The sequence below is a fragment of the Scyliorhinus canicula genome, chromosome 4 (genome assembly GCF_902713615.1).
Source record: "Scyliorhinus canicula chromosome 4, sScyCan1.1, whole genome shotgun sequence".
NCBI classification, from domain to species: Eukaryota; Metazoa; Chordata; class Chondrichthyes; order Carcharhiniformes; family Scyliorhinidae; genus Scyliorhinus; species Scyliorhinus canicula.
This window is the reverse complement of record NC_052149.1, coordinates 191,905,501-191,920,114: the sequence shown is the minus strand read 5'-3', so window position 1 is coordinate 191,920,114 and position 14,614 is coordinate 191,905,501. Positions and strand designations below refer to the sequence as shown.

General features: G+C 46.1%; 1 protein-coding gene across 3 annotated transcripts in view; it reads right to left on the bottom strand.

The window, feature by feature from the left end:
• The window catches only part of LOC119965263 (protein FAM13B-like), a 212,025-nt gene that overhangs the window by 81,528 nt on the left and 115,883 nt on the right, over window positions 1-14,614 (bottom strand). The gene's annotated exons all lie outside the window — the stretch shown is intronic.

Here is a 14,614-nt window from a genome sequence, read left to right as displayed (position 1 = left end):
AATATCACAAATTCACATTTGCTCCACTACAACCAAGCAAACAAGCTTTCAAGGCAGATGGCATACAGAATCAATACCACAAGCACAGGAAAAAGTCCAGGTCAGACAACAAAGGTGACATACAGAATCAATACCTGCAAACATAGAAAAGTCCAGGTCAGACAACAAAAGATGCCATACAGAATTGCTACCACAAGCATAGAAAAAAAAGTCTAAATTATACAACAAAGTGATTCGACCATTCGAACGCCTCATGACGACGTCTTTAAACACAAGAACACTGACTTTGTTCACAAAGAAATGACATCAACACTTCAACAACAGAAGAAGAAAGCAACTCAACCGTACAAATTCATAAAGTTTAGACTCAAATTTTCTTTATTAATTGGCTTTGTATAATCATCAATATCACCACAACTTGTACATATGTTACAGGTCAGGGTTTAGAGAATCCCAAAGTGTATCATGGAATTCACCTAACCCACAACTTTTAATAGATTGTGGTATAGGGAGCACACGGCTCATTCTACAGGTATGGTACAGCAGAAATGGACGAGTGTTTTTAAAAACAAAACAATATTTATTCCATAAACTCAAGTTAACCTTTTCTAAAAACAGTGAATATCTTAGCAATCATTAATTCAAATACACCTCCCAAAGAATACAACACCAAGTAATCTGTATGCTGTTCTTTTAACATCCACAAGACTTAAACTTCAAAACAGAAGCACATCAGGGTTTACATTCAATACTGAAACCTTTTACAATTCTGGGTTCACCAAATGATCCATTGATAGTCTTTGGATGGCAGACTTCAGATGCAGCTCACTGAAAAACAGACACACCCAAGCTTTTTCTCGAACTGAAACTAAAATGCAGAAGTAGAGCTCAGCTCCACCCACATTCTGACATCACTCCAGTAACATGAGCAGCTGCATTTCTTAAAGGTACATTTGTAAAACACCCATTTCTTAAAGATACTCACATGACATGTCATTTACCTGTTTTGCACAATTTCTTAAACAAAGTACAGAAAATATGTAAAGGGGGGATGTAGTGATATATATCACTACACACACACACACACACACACACACACACACACACACACACACACACACACACACACACACACACACACACACACACACACACACACGGGGTTTAGGTAAATACACTACAACTAAGTAACCACTAGAGGGAGCACCAGAGATGGGTATATATACACAGACAAACAGGAAGTGGCCTCGCTCTCTCTTCACAGGAACGGCAGCTGGTGAGCAGGACAGACAGGCAGCTCAGATGTAACATTGTCTTAGCGTTGGAGAACAAACTCAGAAATAAAGCATCTACTTCAACTGTAAGACTACGAGCTTTATTCAGACAAGGAATAATACAGGCAACAGTAACAATAATGTTTAGACTGTGGTCAGGCCCACAGGGTTTCCAAAGGCAGAAAAGGGAAAAGCAGTGGGGGGGGAAACCAGACCAACCCGGCTATCCCACGAGACGACAACACTCACGTGAGAAGAGAACAGGTCATTCAACAAAAAAGGGGGAAGCCACATGATATCCACCAAGGCACAGAACTCAAACACATCCCTCAGCCATTGTACACAAGACAGAAATAAGGATACAACACCAGCACCCCCCTGGCAGAGGGGCACCACCAGCTCCTAGGGATGACAGCCACAGCACTGGGCCCTGCTAGCCCAACAACAAAATTATATCCCCAGGGCCTCCAGCACAAGCCCAAAATAAAAACCTGCACCCCAGTTGAGCCTCCAACCCCATCCAGAGTAATGCACAACAGGATGATTATTCTAGTACTAGCCATGGGACTAGGCACCCTGGGAGGCAGGGCTGATTCTCTCCTCCCCGGCACAAACCCAGAAAGCCCCCAAACACCAGGCCAGATCAGGATGTAAAAAAAAACCAGCACCATGCTCACCCAAATAAAGAGAAGAAAATCCTTGAGAGAGCACATCCAGCAGAGCTCAAAGTGACCATCTCAGAAAGGATATCCAGAGCAACTTCCCTCCTCAACAGCCCAATCACAACAAAAGCCCAGGGGGGGGGGGGGGGGGGGGGGGGGAGCACAAATCGGCCTCCAAACAAAGGGAAAGAAAAACCTCAAGTAGTATACAAACCCTATTCAGGCCAAAGGGTGAAGACACTTTTCTTAATTCGAAGGATACACAAATCAAAAACAAAAAACGAAACAGGGGTGGGAATGCACACGCCATCCTCAATCTCAGAGGAATGAACTAACTCTGCCAACCATACCTACCCAACCTCCACCCCACCCCAGTTCCACTCATCCTCTCCATAAACGAGACAGGGGGTGACAAGTCACTCCCCTCCCTCAATCATAAGGGTAAGACAATAACCAGAATTAGTAAGATTGTGCACAAATTATACTTCCCATGATTAATTCAAAATTACCTTACTGACATAGGTAAAGAGATAAGGATAGTCAACAACACAGGCCATCATGCTCACATTTCACATTCCCCTACAGGAAAAAAGACAATTAAAAAAAGCCAATGACATGATCAACAGTGAGCCACAATCAGAATTCTCGAAGAACCGCAGAGTGGATTGCAGGATAAAGAGTCTTCCATGTCACACGAGAAGGAAAAGGATAAGGCGGGATCAACGAACACTCTCCAAGATTTCATTGATCGAAACATGAGACACCAATACTTCCACCATGGTGTGTCTCAGGTGATCCACATCCTAGGCCCAGCCAAGGGGAATGACTCATTCTGCTCGACCACCTCCAACCTCTCATGACGAGCATCAAGAATAGGACGATATAGGATTAATGATCTCAGACAGGATACCTTGTGCTCCATTGAATCTGATTCACCCAATCTCCAAATCAAGATTACCAATGCATGGCAGCCAATTCTGAAACTCAATTGGGAACTCATCTCCCATCTCTCGTCAAGGACCAGGCTCAGGGGGACATCCTGTGGGCCTCCATCTCCCAAACCAATCAGGATGATTTTGACAACACAAAGTTGGCTCCTGACCAGGGACAGTGCTCAAATGAAAGAATGTTCTCAAGCACCTCCATAGTTCCTCTAAAGATACCCTGCAATCCCTCAAAGTGACCTTTGACGAACTTCAAAGGTGGCCATCATCCGATGCACACAGCACCAGCAAGGCGACTCCACTCAGCAGCAACTGCAGCTCCCAAATTCTACAGATTCTGGAACGGCACCCATGGATAAGATAGCAAATGTAACCCCACTATTTAAGAAAGGAAGGAGACACAAAAATGAAACTGCAACCTGTTAGCCTGATATCAGTAGAGGGAAATTGTCTAACGTTATCACAAAAAATGCACTGGACACAAGAAACAATGGGCAGGGTCAACATGGATTTATGAAAGGGAAATCACATTTGACAAAGTTTGGGGATGTTATTAGCAGGATAAATGAGGCAAAACCAGTGGATGGGGCATATTTGGATTTTCAGAAGGCTTTCAAAAAGGTCCGACACAGAAGCTTAAAGTTAGAACTCATGAGATTGAGGGTAATATACAGGCATGGATTGAGGATTGGTTACAGGACAGAAAACAGTAGGGCTAAACAGATAATTCTCAAGTTGGCAGTCTGTAACTAGTGGTACCACAAGGATCAGTGCTTGGGCCCCAGCTATCCACAATCTGTATTAATGCTTTGAATGTGTGGGGACTAAATGCAATATCTCCAACTTTGATCATAGAAAACTTGGTGGGAATGGCAGCTGTAAAGGGGATGCAGAAATGCTTCAAGGGGTGCCACAGTGGCTAGCACTGCTGCCTCACAGCATGTACCAGGGGCCTGGGTTCAATTCCAACCTTGGGTGACTGTGGACTTTGTACGTTCTCCCCGTGGGTTTCTTGCAGGAATTCCGGTTTCTTACCAGAATCCAAAATCATGCAAGTTAGGTGGATTAACCATGCTACATTGCCCCCCCCCCCCAATGTCCAAAAGGTTAGGTGAAGCTGCTGGGTTACCGGGATAGCGAGGGTTGTGGGCCGAGGTAGGATGCTTTTTCAGTGGGTCAGAACAGACTCGATAGGCCAAATGGCCTCCTTCTGCACTGTAGTGATTCTATAGGGGGTCCAGCCAGGACAGGGTGGAGAGTCAGGCCGAAGGGTTTTTATTTTTGGGGCAGGCAGTCTGGATATTTAAGATAGTTACGTTCAAGTTATAAAGTTAAGTAGTGGTTTTAATTCTTTTAACTTTTTCTGAGTAGCTATGTGTAATCCTGGCAGAACCATCCAAGGTTAGCAGTAGAATCTGTTAGGGATTCCCCAGTGCATCTTTGGGGTACCCCCACAAACTGCCGCTACGGAGTGGAGAAGTTATGGCACAGCACATGCAAATTTGTTAAGCAAGTCTGCATCTGCACTCAAGACTCTATGATAACTAAAAAAAAATACTTGCATTTATACAAGGCCTTCTTTAAAACTTAAAATGCACCTTTTAGAAGGAGATACTGTCGTATTACCAAGTAATGTAAGTAAATAGCAGGAATAAGTCAGCTGGCTTGAAGAAGCTCCACCATACAATATCATGGCTAAAATTTTACATCCATTCTGCTCTTCTGCTCATTTCCATGTCTTTTGGTGGCCATACACCTATCAAGCTGAGCCTTGAATATTCCCATCAACTGAGCAGCTGCAGCCCCTCCAGGATTGAGAATTCCAAAGACAAAATCGGTTGACTGAAGACATTTTTCATCTCAGTTCGAAATGGTTTATCTCGATACCCCAAGTTCTGGACTATCTGCCAAGGGAAAACCACCTCTTAGCATTCAATTTGTCAAGCCTCAAGAATTTTATTTGTTTCTCCAATATCCAAAGAAATTTGACCATTCCACTGAAACCTACCTAGCAGGATACCCTCTCATGCCAGAAATCATTGTTGCACCCCTCCAAGACAATTATGTCCTTCTTTAGGAAAGGAGATCTAAACTGACAACATTGTCATCTCATTTCAATCCTATATAATTGCAACAAGACTTTATGCTTGCACTACAACCCCCTTACAATAAATGCCAACATACCATACCCCTTTCAAATTGCTTACCTGCATGCTAATTTCATGGTTTGTGTACAAGGACATCCATAATACCTCTGAATCTCAGTATTAATTAGTCTCTCACATTTAAAAAAACAATATTTTTCTATTCTTCCCATCAAAGTGGATAATTTCTCAATTTTATACGCCAACTGCCACCTTTGAAGCCAACCATTTAGCCGATTTCTGTCCCTTTAGACATAGAACATACAGAGCAGAAGGAGGCCATTCAGCCCATCGAGTCTGCACCAACACACTAAAGCCTTCACTTCCACCCTATACCCGTAAACCAATAACCCCTCCTAACCTTTTTTGGTCACTCGGGTCAATTTATCATGGTCAATCCACATAACTTGCACGTTTTGGACTGTGAGAGGAAACTGGAACATCCAGAGGAAACACACGCAGACACGGGGAGAACGTGCAGACTCCGCACAGACAGTGACCCAGCGGGGAATCGAACCTGGCGCTGTGAAGCCATAGTGCTAGCCACTTGTGCTACCGTGCTGTCCAGGTGTCTGTATGCTATTCACAACTTACTTCTACTCCTAGTTTTGTACAGTCAAAAAGCCTGGATGCATTATACTTGGTTGCCTCATTGGTTGAGACTGTTAAAAGCTCAAGCATCAATCCTTGCAACACTTGCGCATCCTGCATCAACAACCTGTTCATTCCACCATGTTTTCTTTCTTAATCAATCCTCAGTTCAGGCTAATCTACTACTGCCAATCTGAGAAACACTAATTTTATCTAACAACCTATTGCATGACTCTTTTTTTTCCCAAATCTTTTTTTCAAGAATTATAAACACTTGTGTACATTGCTGGTGGTGTTCATTTACTGTACAATGCAGAAAGCTTTGTCTTTTCCTTCCCTCGAGTTTTCCTATAATACAGTCTGCCACCATCTGCCTCGGCATGCGGTCCCTCCTGCACTTCCTCCCCAGCCTGCCCTCCCACCTACCCCCCCTCCTTGTGTGTCCCCCTGTTGGTCGGGGGGTTTCTCCTCCCCCCAGCATCAGCAGTGTTTCCGCTGTGGCTGGGGGGTGGGGCTGCATCCTCCCTCCCTCGCAGTCTCTTTTATGTCTCTCCAGCCCTTTCTGCAGCTGTGGGTGGTGCTGCTGATCGCCAGCCAAGCAGGATTCCTCAACGTACAACTAGGGAAGTGAAAGCTAGGGCGTTGGCCCTCTTCTCTGTGTGCAACTCTGGCAGCTCCGATACCCTGAAAACTGCCACGCTTGGGCATGGCTTCACCCTCACTCCCACAACCTTGGACATTGCCTCGGAGAAAGCTGTCCTCGGAAAAGGCTGTCCAGAACCCAGCAAGTTGAAGTTTGGAACAAGCCCAGAACATGTGGGTGTGGTTGACCAGGCCCCTCGGACACCGTTCACATTTATCCTCCACCTCCGGGGAGAACCTGCTCATTCGGGTTCTGGTCAGGTGTGCTCTGTGCACCACTTTGAACTGCACGAGGCAGAGCCTTGCACAGGAGGAAGTAGAGTTGGTCCTGCTCAGTGTCTCACTCCAGTCCCCACCTCACTTCTGTCCCCAGTTCGTCCTCCCATTTCCGTCTGGTCCAGAGGTGTTCGGGCTATGTCCAGTAGCTGTCCATACATTTTCCAACAAAATCCCCCTTCTTTACTGGATAAAAGCAAATTACTGCAGATGCTGGAATCTAAAACGAAAGAGAAAACGCTGGAAAATCTCAGCAGGTCTTGCAGCATCTGTAGAGAGAAAAGGGCTAACGAGGAGAGTCCAATGACTCTTTGTCAAAGCTAACAGACAAAGTGGGAAATATTTATACTGTGGAGTGAGAATGAAAAACGAGTCATAGCCACAGAAACTCAGGGAAACTGGGTGCTAATGGCCACAGAAGCTAAGGGGAAAGGAATGCTAATAACAGTCCCCAGAGAGAACAAAAGATATGAAAGGTCAAACAGCAGGGAAACTATCAGAGGATGAACTGTAGATGTGGGGGGAGGGGAAGGGGGAAGCAAAGAGGAGAAAGGTGAAGGAAAGATGGATAAGATTGGGGGGGGGGGAATTAAATATATATTAAGAACGGAAGAAATGGTAAAAGACAGTTAAAATGAAATGGGATGAAGACAAATGGGTCGATGTGGGATAGAGCTGATCATCTGAAGTTGTTGAATTCGATGTTCAGGCTGTAGCGTGCCTAACCGAAAGATGAGATTTGTTCCTCCAGTTTACGTTGAGCTTCACTGGATCATTGCAGCAGGCCAAGAACAGACATCTGGGCATGGGAGCAGGGTTTTTTGTTAAAATGGCAAGCAACAGGAAGGTCAGGGTTCTGAATGCGCACAGACTGAAGATGCTCAGCAAAGCGGTCATCCAGTCTGCTTTTGGTCTCTCCGATATAGAGGAGACCACATTGGGAGCAGAGACTGCAACAGATCAAATTGGAAGAGATGCAAGTGAAACGCTGTTTAACCTGGAATGAGTGTTTTGGGCCTGGGATGTTAAGCATGGAAGAGGTAAAGGGGCAGGTGTTACACCTTCTGCGATTGCAAGGGAAGGTGCCATGGGTGATGGGAGAGGTACTGGGTACGGTGGAGGAGTGGACTAGTTGGTCTCGGAGGGAATGGTCTCTGCTGAATGCTGACAGAGGGAGTGAAGGAAAGATGTGTTTGGTGGTGGCATCACGCTGGAGTTGGCGAAAATGGCCGAGGATTATCCTTTGCATACGGAGGCTGGTGGGATGAAATGTGAGAATGAGGGATTCTATCCTTGTTCTGGGAGGGAGTGGAGGGGCCGAGGGTAGTGGCATGGGAGATGGACCGCACACCCTTTGCTTCCCCCTCCCCCCACATCTACATCAGCAACTGTAGGTGGGAAATCACAGTTGAGAAAGGGCAGCACGATGGCACAGTGGTTAGCATTGTTGCCTACGGCGCTGAGGGCCCGGATTCGAATCCCAGCCCTGGGTCACTGTCCGTGAGGAGTTTGCACATTCTCCCCGTGTCTGCATGGGTTTCACCCCCACAACCCAAAGATGTGTAGGATAGGTGGATTGGCCACGCTAAATTGCCCCTTAATTGGAAAAAATTATTGGGTAATCTAAATTTATTTTTTAAAAAGAGGAAGAAGGAACACATTTTCGAAGCACTATTTTGGAAAGTGGCGTCATCGGAACAAATGCGACGGAGGCAAAGGAGTTGAGAGAAAGGGATGGAGTCCTTACAGGGTGTAGGGTGCGGAGAGCTGTAGTCCAGATAGCTGTAGGAGTCAGTGGGCTTGTAGTGGATATTAGTGGATAATGTATTGCCAGAAAAGGAGACAGAAAGATCAAGGAAGGGAAGGGAAGTGTCTGAGATGGACCTGGTGAAAGTGATGGAGGGGTGGAAACTGGAAGCGAAGTTGATGAATTTTTCCAGGTCCGGGCGAGAGCATGACGCGGCACCAAAATAGTCATCAATGTATCGGTAAAGGAGTTGTGGGAGGGGGCCTGGATATGCCTGGAACAAGGAACGTTCCACATACCCCATAAAAAGCAAGCATAGCTAGGACCCATGCTGGTACCCATTGCTGCACCTTTGATTTGGAGAAAGTGAGATGAGTTAAAGGAGAAGTTGTTGAGAGATAGAATGAGTTCAGTCAGGCGGATGGGAATTATCCGGGCCTCTTTTCGAGAAAGAAGCAAAGAGCTCTCAGGCCATCCTGGTGTGGGATGGAGGTGTAGAGGGATTGCACATCCATGGTGAATAGAATGAGGTTAGGGCCCGCAAACTGGAAGCTGTCAATATGACGCAGTGCATCAGAGGAATCCCAGATGTAGGTGGGGAGGGAATGGACCAGAGGAGTAAGGATGGAGTCAAGATAAGAGGAAATATGTTCGGTGGGGCAAGAGCATGCTGACACAATAGGCCTGTCGGGACAGTCCTTTTTGTGGATTTTGGGAAGTAGGTAAAAGCGGTCTGTCTAGGGTTGGGAGACTATGAGGTTGGAAGCCGTAGAAGGAAGGCATCCGGAGGAAATGAGGTTGCTAACGGTGTTGGAGATAATGGCTTGATGTTCAGTGGTCTGGTCATGGTCCAGGGGGAGCAAGAGGAAGTATCTGAGAGTTGGTGCTCAGCCTCTGCGAGGTCGAGGTCAGTACGCCAGACAACAGCAACATCCCCTTTGTCAGCAGGTTTGATGACCAAGTTGGGGTTAGACCTGACGGAGTGAAGAGCAGAAAGTTCAGAAGGAGAGAGGTTGGAATGGGTGAGGGGGGGGGCATAAAAATTAAGACAGCCAATGACCCGTCGATAGTTCTCAATGAAAAGATCAAGGGCAGGTAATTGTCCTGACTTGGGGGGTCCACTTGGAGGCAGAATGTTGGAGGCACATGAAAGGATCAGTGGAACGGGGTAGGATTCTTGCCAGAAGTGGACACGGAGACGAAGGCGACGAAAGAAGAGTTCAACATCATGTCGAGCCCAGAATTCATTGAGGTGGGAAGTAAGGGTACAAAGCGGAGTCCTCAGAGGGGAAGATCAGAGGGGATGGTGAACACGCAGCAAGGGCTGGGGCTGGGAGAAATGAGAAACGAGGGATTGGGACTGGTGGAGGAGCCTGGGATGGGAAGTGGTGTTGATACTGGGAGAATTAGGGTACGAGGGATTGGGACTGGTGGAGGTGCCTGGGATGGGCAGTGGTGTTGATACTGGGAGAATTAGGGTACGAGGGATTGGGACTGGTGGAGGGCCTAGGATGGGCTGTGGTGTTGATGAGTTGTTGAAGCTTGTGTTCCTTAACAACTGTAAGAAACATGAAAAGATTCTTGTTAAGGGTCAAGTGATGCAAAGGATGAAATGAAACTGGGGACAGGGACAGCTTTGAGAGAGTAAGACGGTGCTGCTGGAGAGAGATGTCGAGTGTCTTCATGTGGCGGCGCACGGCACTGAGTGTGGCTTTCAGGATACGGCGAGAGCAGCAGTTGGAAGAATGTTGTATATCCTGGAGGTACCTGTAATCCTGGAGGTCACATGCAGGGTGGAATTTAAGTTGAAATCCCTGTGGGGTAAGTCGGAGACGAAGACAGTCACTGAGGAAGGAAATATGGCTGTGGAAGCGAGTCTTGGTAAATACCTTGTCCAACACCAAGAGAAATGGAAGCAGTGAAGTTGGATAGTGGGGAAGGGACTTACGGAAATCCTGTCGGAGAGAAGAGCAGTACTTCCTGGAAGAGAGGTGGGAGAGTGTTAAACACTGGATAAAAGCAAATTACTGCAGATGCTGGAATCTGAAACAAAAGAGAAAATGCTGGAAAATCTCAGCAGGTCTGGCAGCATGTGTAGGGAGAGAAAAGAGCCAACGTTTCGAGTCCGATGACTCTTTGTCAAAGCTAACAGACAGAGAAAGTGGGAAATATTTATACTGTGGAGTGAGAATGAAAGACTGGTCATAGCCACAGAAATCCAGAGAAACTGGGTGTTCATGGCCACAGAAACCACAGAATTTGTAGGTGTCTCATTTCCTGCCCTGTCAGCAGTTCCCATTCCTCTGTCAGTTCGTCCAGTGTCACCAATCTGTGCCCCATGTAAAAGTCCCTAACTGTTAGCGTGCCCCCATCCCGCCTCCATTTTCAAAATTGGTGCCTAGCGTGGGGGAATTTGTAGTTGCCGCAGATGGGGGTCAGCCCAAAGTGCTGTCTTAATTGGGCCCAAGCTTTCAGTGCAGCCGCTATCACTGGGCTTGATGCGTATTTTGCCGAGCAGAATGGGAGTGCTACTGTAGCCAAGGCCCGGAGGGTCGTCCCCTTGCAGGAGGCCTCCTCTATCTGCACCCACTGAATTGGGTTTGTTTACCCATCTTCTCACTCTTTCGCCGTTGCTGCCCAGTGGTAGTACTGCAGGTTTGGTAATGTCAGGCCACCTTTGATTTTCCTCCTTTGCAGTATTGGTTTGGGAACTCTTGGATTCTTACTCCCCCATGCAAAACGCCATCATTAAGCTGTCTAGGTTTTAGAAAAATGCCTTGGGGATGAAGGTCAGCATGGAAGAGGAACCTCGACAGTACATTCAATTTGATTGACTGCACTCTCCCCACCAGGGAGTGGGAGTGCGCCCCACCTCTAGGTCATAGAATTTACAGTGCCATTTGGCCCATCGAATCTGCAATGGACCTTGGAAACCGCACCCCCACCCTCTCCCCGCACCCCCACCCTCTCCCCGCACCCTATCCCCATAATCCCACTTAACCATTTTTGGACACGAAGGGCAATTTAGCGTTGCCAATCCACCCAACATGCACATTGTTGGGCTGTGGGAGGAAATCTGAGCACCCGGAGGAAACCCATTCAACACAGGGTGAACGTGCAGACTCTGCACAGACAGTGATCCAAGCCAGCAATCGAACCTGGGACCCTGGAGCTGTGAAGCATCTATGCTAACCACTGTGCTGTCATTTTTAACATCCTCCACCAGGCTAGTCAGGTTCCACTTGTGTATCTGTGTCCAGTCTCTGTCTATTTGGATCCCCAGGTATCGGAATCTGTTTTGGGCTGTTTTAAACAGGAACCCCTCCAGCTCTGTCCCTCCCCCTTTTGAGTTCACTGGGAATGCCTCACTTTTGTCCAGTTTGAGTTTGTAGCCAGAGAAAGTTCCAAACACTTTCAGGATCTGCATGGTTGCCTTCAGTCCTTCCTGTGGCTTCAAGACATACAGGAGCAGTTTATCCACATAGAATGAGACTGTGCTGTGCTCTCCGTCTTTTCTCTGGATTCCGTTCCAGCTTTTCGTGTCCCACAGGGCTATCGCCAGGGGTTCAGTTGCCAGCGTGAACAGGAGTAGGGACAACAGGCATACTTGCCTTGTGCCTCTTTGTAGCTGGAAGTATTCAGAGTTGGTGTTGGTTCGAACGCTCGCTTTGGGAGCGTTGTACAGGAGTCTCACCCAGGCGGTGAATCCCGCTCCTAGCCCAGAGGTACTTCCATTAGGCTCTGTCCAAGGTCTTTTCTGCATCGAGGGAGACGATCACCTATGGTGCTCTCTCCCCGGGGGGGAGGAGGGGGTCATTATTACATTCAGCAGCTGCCTGATGTTCGCAGCGAGTTGCTGACCCTTGTCAAAGCCCGTTTGGTCCTCTGCGACCACCTCTGGTACGCAGCTTTCCAGCCTTTTGGCCAAGACCTTTGCGAGTATTTTTCACGTCTACATTCAGCAGCGAAATGGGTCGATATTACTCACATTCCGTCGGGTCTTTATCTTTTTTGGGTATCAATGAGACTGTGGCCTGCGCCAGCATAGGAATCAATTTGGCCCTAGCCAGTGAGCTATTGCATGGAGTGCCTGACAATCCAAATATATGGTTCCCTTTAACAACCCTGCGAGATACAGCCTCAAAAGATTTGAATAGTTCTGGTAGAATTGTCCTTTCATAAAACTACATAAAAATGGTAGGCCTAACATACGATGAACGTCTGAGGATCGTGGGATTATATTCATTGGAGTTTAGGAGGTTGAGGGGAGATCTAATAGAAACGTACAAGATAATGAATGGCTTGGATAGGATGGACGTAGGGAAGTTGTTTCCATTAGCAGGGGAGACTAGGACGCGGGGGCACAGCCTTAGAATAAAAGGGAGTCACTTTAGAACAGAGATGAGGAGAAATTTCTTCAGCCAGAGAGTGGTAGGTCTGTGGAATTCATTGCCACAGAGGGTGGTGGAGGCCGGGACATTGAGTGTCTTTAAGACAGAAATTGATAAATTCTTGATTTCTCGAGGAATTAAGGGCTATGGGGAGAGAGCGGGTAAATGGAGTTGAAATCAACCATGATTGAATGGTGGAGTGGACTCGATGGGCCGAATGGCCTTACTTCCACTCCTATGTCTTATGGTCTTATGGTCTTACATTGGCTCTGCCCAAAATGCCTTAATTGAATGATGATTAGGATATCTGAACAATTCCTTGCTCTCTTTCCAATAGAATATGTGAGATCATCTCAACTATCAGAATAGGCACTAGTTCAATAACCAGAATACACAACAGTTTTTCTAATGATTCAACAATAAAATCGCAATTACAGCATGCTCAAAGGAAATAAATGGTATAAGCACATTTTCTTTAGATGACAAATTCAGCATGGCCAGTCCACCTACCCTGCACATCTTTGGTTTGTGAGGGCAAAGTCCACTCAAACACGGGGAGAATGTGCAAACCCAACACGGACAATGAGTCAGAGCCAGGATTAAACCTGGGACCTCGGCGCCACGAGGCAGCAGTGCTAACCACTGCGCTACCCGGGAATCATTCCAATCTTAGTGTTTGTGCTCAAAACGTTAAAATTTAAAAAAAATTACTTTTGGAAACCGGAATATTTCTGTACATCTGTGTTAACATTAAGCACTCAAGTCATTTCAAGCTTGGAATAAATACAAATAAAGCGGTCCTACTGCACCACAATACCAATAGAAGATGATCAGAATTGCTGGCTCAACACAGCATTTCAACTTCAGCCACCTGAATTGTCTGAAAGAAAATTGGCAACTTAATGCTAAAGTATACAACAGTTTTGTGCTCTAGGTTTCATGCTTGCTAGGAAATTATTTGAAATTTCCCAAACTTACGAGTTAGTTAAATATTGGCATTTTACTTAAAGCATACTCAACCCAAACCGAATGAAAATCGGAGTTCTAACCAGTAATCAGATATTATATGAAATTAATTCAGGCAATCTTAATCCAGTTTATTATGCCATCAGCCTCAGCACTATATTGCTCTCACCTGTCCCAAATGTGTTCAGGAGTGATTTTGGTTAGAAAGGAAAAATTAGTATCCTTTTTTTAAAAATGTACGAGTAAGAGATTTTTATGATTGTGGTAGTGGGATATTTGGGAAACTCAGCTATCCATCCCAGAATACTGGGGACATGATTCTCCAACAATTGCGGTCACGCATCTGCGCAAATTGGTGGTCATCACAAATTGGGGCCCAGACCAATACTCCCACATGCCGCTTCCACTGGCCCCAAGCTCTCAGGGCCGCCACCATCACGGGGCTGGTGGAGTACCGCGCCGGCGGGAGTGGCAGAGACGCAGTTACCAACGCCCCCAGACTGGTGCCCTGACAAGAAGCCGACCCACGCCGACATTATTCCAAAATTCAATGACTAACAAACTATACTGCAACATTTACTAGTTCCATTGCTGTACAGTAGTCAGTTACTAACCCTTAAAACTTTTTTTTTTATATATAAAAGGTGCACATATGTGCTCTTGCACGTAAAGAAACAAAGTTTGTTTATGCAAATGAACCATTATGATTAATTCATGGTTAATTGAGGAAGCTGACTTCCTGAACAATTCAAAAAATAATTAACCCGGCAGATATTGCAACTTTGATTTTCACTTAAGTTCCTTGATCTTGTCTACTGGTCTGCCCTACTTTTTGTGCAAATTAATCCAGCAGAAACTCTACCTCTAAATGAAGGCCAAAAATGAGTTAGAAGTGAAGAGTCAGAATTTCTGTGCCATAATCTTCATCACTTGTACCTAGTGCATCTTTTATGAAACTATCAAATCAAAATTTCATA